Below are 4,669 nucleotides of genomic sequence, written 5' to 3' on the forward strand. Positions count from 1 at the left end.
CATAAGAGAGGTGCTGTCCTGGTGAGGTCACTTGCTGTCTCCCAGACGCTCGCTTAGGTGCATGTGATCTTGCACTGTTTGATATATACGGGCCTGACGTCACGGCTCGATGCACCGAGACTCACTTCTGGTGGTCCAAAGCGGCTTCCATTGAAATGGCACGTCAACTGAGTGGGCTCTCGTGTTAAGGTGTGCCAGAGGCTCAAAGCCTCCACCACTGTGCAAGGGCAATTGCAGTTATTAAGCCCCCCTCACCCCACCTTTAATCAAGTGTTGCTGTGCTCTCTTTTCCGTCCTCCTTTCAGCACCGGTGACAATCATTAGACCGTAACAGCAACGGCTTGATATTGTAAAGTGCGTTAGTGATCTGACCTTGTGATCTGATGTCATAGTCAGATGGAGTGAGGACAATTGTTGTCCGCGTATAATGCTGTGATGTTAGTGTAGGTGTTGTAAAGTTTTGCAGACTTTAGGGGCAGTGAGCGTTTCCACTAAATTCTGTTACCACTCGACAGTTTCAGTGAAGTTGTCACTTGAGCTCTGACTTTACAAGGCAGTTTACACCAGAATACTCAGTTAACACTGGCTCTGGCTTCACAGGGTGGTTTACGCGAGGATACTCAGTCAACAATTGCGTCACGGGGAAGTTTCATTCTTGATATTCAGTGAGCTTTGATACCACATTGCAGTTTTAGCACAGATGCCACAGGATAGTGTTTAATGACACTTAGAGTGCGCTCTGACGTTGACGTCACAGGGCTCACTTAGAAAGGGTTTCTTGTGACTTGTGATTTCAGGCCACAGTTTCGGTAAGGATATCCAGTGAGCTCTGGTCTCTTTGCCATTTTGTTTCACAGTGCTTTCAGTGAGGCTATCCAGTGAGCTCCGGTCACTGTACCATTTCGTGTCACAGTGTTCCCAGTGGGGCTATCCAGTGAGCTCTGGTCACTGTGCAATTTCGCATCACAGTGCTCTGTGAGGCTATCCAGTGAGCTCTGGTCACTGTGCCATTTTGTGTCACAGTGCTTTCAGTGAAGCTATCCAGTGAGCTCTGGTCACTGTGCCATTTCATTGTGCTTTCAGTGAGGCTATCCAATGATTTCTGGTCACTGTGCCATTTTGTTTCAAAGTGCTCTCAGTGAGGTTTTCCAGTGAGCTCCGGTCACTGTACCATGTCGTGTCATAGTGTTCTCAGAGAGGCTATCCAGTGAGCTCTGGTCACTGTACGATTTTGCATCACAGTGCTCTGTGAGGTTATCCAGTGAACTCCGGTCACTGTACCATTTAGTGTCAGTCTTCTCAGTGAGGCTATCCAGTGAGCTCTGGTCACTGTGAAATTTCGGATCACAGTGCTCTGTGAGGCTATCCAGTGAGCTCTGGCCGCTGTGCCATTTTGTGTCACAGTGCTTTCATTGAAGCTATCCAGTGAGCTCTGGTCACTGTGCCATTTCATTGTGCTTTCAGTGAGGCTATCCAATGAGCTATGCTCACTGTGCCATTTCGTGTCACAGTCCTCTCAGTGAGGCTATCCGCTGAGCTCTGGTCACTGTTCCATCGCAGTCCTCTTTCAGTGAGGGTATGCAAGGAGCTCCGGTCAATGTACCATTTCATACCACAGTGCTCTCAGTGAGGGTATCCAGTGAACGCTGGTCACATTGCTCTTTCAGTGAGGGTATCCAGTGAGCTCCAGTCACTGTACCTTTCCAATGCCCAGTGCTCTCAGTGAGGCTATCAAGTGAGCTCTGTTCACTGTTCCATCGCAGTCCTCTTTCTTTGAGGCTATCCAGTGAGCTCTGGTCACTGTACCATTTCGTGCCACAGTGTTTTCATTAAGAATATGCAATGAGCTCTGGTCACTGTGCCATTTCATGTCACACTGCTCTCATTGAGTTTATCCAGTGAGCTCTGTTCCCTATGCCATTTCTTGTCACAGTGCTCTCAGTAAGGCTATTCAGTGAGCTCTGGTCACTATGCCATTTTGTGTCACAGTGAGGCTATCTAGTGAACTCTGGTCACTGTGCCATTTTGTGTCACAGCAATCTCATTGAGGGTTTTCAGTGAGCCCTAGTCAGTGTACCATTTCATGTCACACTTCTCTCAGTGAGGCTATCCAGTAAGCTCTGGGGACTATTCCCTCACAGTCTCCTATCAGTGGGAGTATCCAGTGAGCTCCGGTCACTGTGCCATTTTGTGTCAAAGTATTCTCAGTGAGGCTATTCAATGAACTCTAGTCACTGTGCCATTTCATTTCACAGTAAGGCTATCCAGTGAGCTCCGGTCACTGTGGCATTTTGTGCTACAGTACTCTCAGCGAGGCTATTCAGTGAGCTCTTGTCAGTGTGCCATTTCGTGTCAAAGTACTCTCTGTGAGGATATTCAATAAACTCTGGTCACTGTGCTATTTCGTGTCACAGTGAGGCTATCCAGTGTGCTCTGGTCACTGTGCGATTTCATATCACAGTGCTCTCAGTGAAGCTATCCAATGAGCTCTGGTCACTGTGCCATTTATTGTGCTTTCAGTGAGCTCTGGTCACTGTTCCATCGCAGTCCTCTTTCAGTGCAGGTATCCAGTGAGCTCCGGTCAATGTACTATTTCGTGTCACAGTGCTCTCAGTGAGGCTATCCAGTGAGCTCTGATCACTGTCCCATCTCAGTCTTTTTTCAGTGAGGCTATCCAGGGAGCTCTGGTCACTGTGTTATTTCATCTCTCAGTGGGGGTTTTCAGTGAGTTCTGGACACTTTGCCATTTCATGTCACAGTGATCTTAGCTAAGCTATCAATCTTCTTTCAGTGAGGCTATCCAGTGAGCTCTGGTCACTGTGCCATCTCAGTCTTCTTTAAGTGAGGCTATCCAGTGAGATATGGCCACTGTCCCATCTGTCTTCTTTCAGTGAGGGTATCCAGTGAGCTCTGGTCACTGTGCCATTTCATCTCACAGTGCTCTCAGTGAGGGTTTTCAGTGAGTTCTGGTCACTTTGCCAATTCATGTCACAGTGCTCTCAGCAAGGCTATCCAGTGAGCTCTGGACGCTGTGACATCTAAGTCTTCTTTCAGTGAGGCTATCCAGTGATCTCTGTCCACTGTCCCATCTCTGTCTTCTTTCAGTGTGGGTATCCAATGAGCTTTGGCCACTATGCCATTTCATGTCACAGTGCTCTCAGTGAGGGTTTTCAGTGAGTTCTGGCCACTTTACCATTTCATGTCACAGTGCTCTCGGCAAGGCCATCCAGTGAGCTCTGGTCGCAGTGCCATCTCAGTCTTCTTTCAGTGAGGCTATCCAGTGAGTGCTAATGTCGCATTGCTCTTTCAGGTCCCAGTTTACAAAGGTTGTTTTTGTGAGCAGGTGTGCCTTTTCCTGTTTTGGTTGCAATTTACTTCTACATTTTCAGGCATAATGAACAAAACTTTTTTATGACTTAAAATTTATTTTGAAAAGTATTTCTTGGTCGAAAATCCCAAAGTAAGTGATGTTTGTCTCTGGAGCAAGAGTCAATTACTCAGAGAAACTAGCATTTGCAATGCAATAGGTCTTGCATTGCCGCGAGTTTGAGCTATTGACATTGCAATTAACAATGCCTTTTATTTTTGTTTTCGTTTTTAAAAGATAAATAAAAGGCATTGTAATTTACAATGTCAATATCTTAAACTTGCATAACTGTGAGACCTATTGCATTGCAAATGCTTGTTTTAACACTCGTCATTGAGGGTACAAGGCCCCATACTCCCATCTTCCGTATTGTTGTAGGCCAAGGGGTGGTTTAAGGTGTCTTCGTTCTAGGGCAGCTGAGAATAAAACACACAAAGTTGCCCAAGTATGATTAAACTCCACAAACCAGGGAGAGACCCCCTCAGATGCCAAAAGGGACAGGGTGGGTACAAAGCTATATAGACAGATTCCCGTTTGTGCTTCAACTTTACTGGAGTATGAGAATACTATTGAAAGGATTTGAAGTTCACTAATCACTCATCTAGACAATAAAGAAGGCCTTATCCGTGAATTATTAAAAAAAGACACATAAAAAACTGGCACGTCTTGCTTCATATGTAAAAAATTTATTACATTTGTATTTATTACTATCAAGATTCATACATGTTCTTAAAAGACATTCATGTGCGCATTAGCAAAATCTTCTCCACATTTGGTGCAGAATACAAGCACCTTATTATTCCATCAAAACATCTTATTCCTGTACCTCAATTAGAACAACACAAGCAGCTCATACCCCCATTTCTCTTAATTCATACTTCCACTGCATATATCAAGGGAGTTAAAGTACTTCTATATTTATGGCTCCAAATCCAACAAATATCAGAAACCTTATATTTTTAATTACTCCGGCATCCATTATTATTTGGTAAATTACAATGCCCATATTATCTGCTACCCGCTAGATAGTCCCACATATGTTTTTTTTCTAGATTTCTTACATTTATTTAGACATTGTATCTTCTTCCAAGTAGGGGTCGCTACACTATTACTCCAGTTGTGGCAATATAGAATCGAGGTCCTTTCTATACAGTAAACAATTAGAACACACGCTTCAGCTTACATCCAATACAGACACTATACTTACTTCTTTAACTTTTAGACTTAAATTAACTTATAACTAACGCAGAGGGCTTTTTGATAAGTTTACCTATTCTTCGTTTTCAGAATGGTTCTATAATG

Source organism: Triturus cristatus, chromosome 11 (genome assembly GCF_964204655.1).
Source record: "Triturus cristatus chromosome 11, aTriCri1.1, whole genome shotgun sequence".
Classification (NCBI taxonomy): Eukaryota; Metazoa; Chordata; class Amphibia; order Caudata; family Salamandridae; genus Triturus; species Triturus cristatus.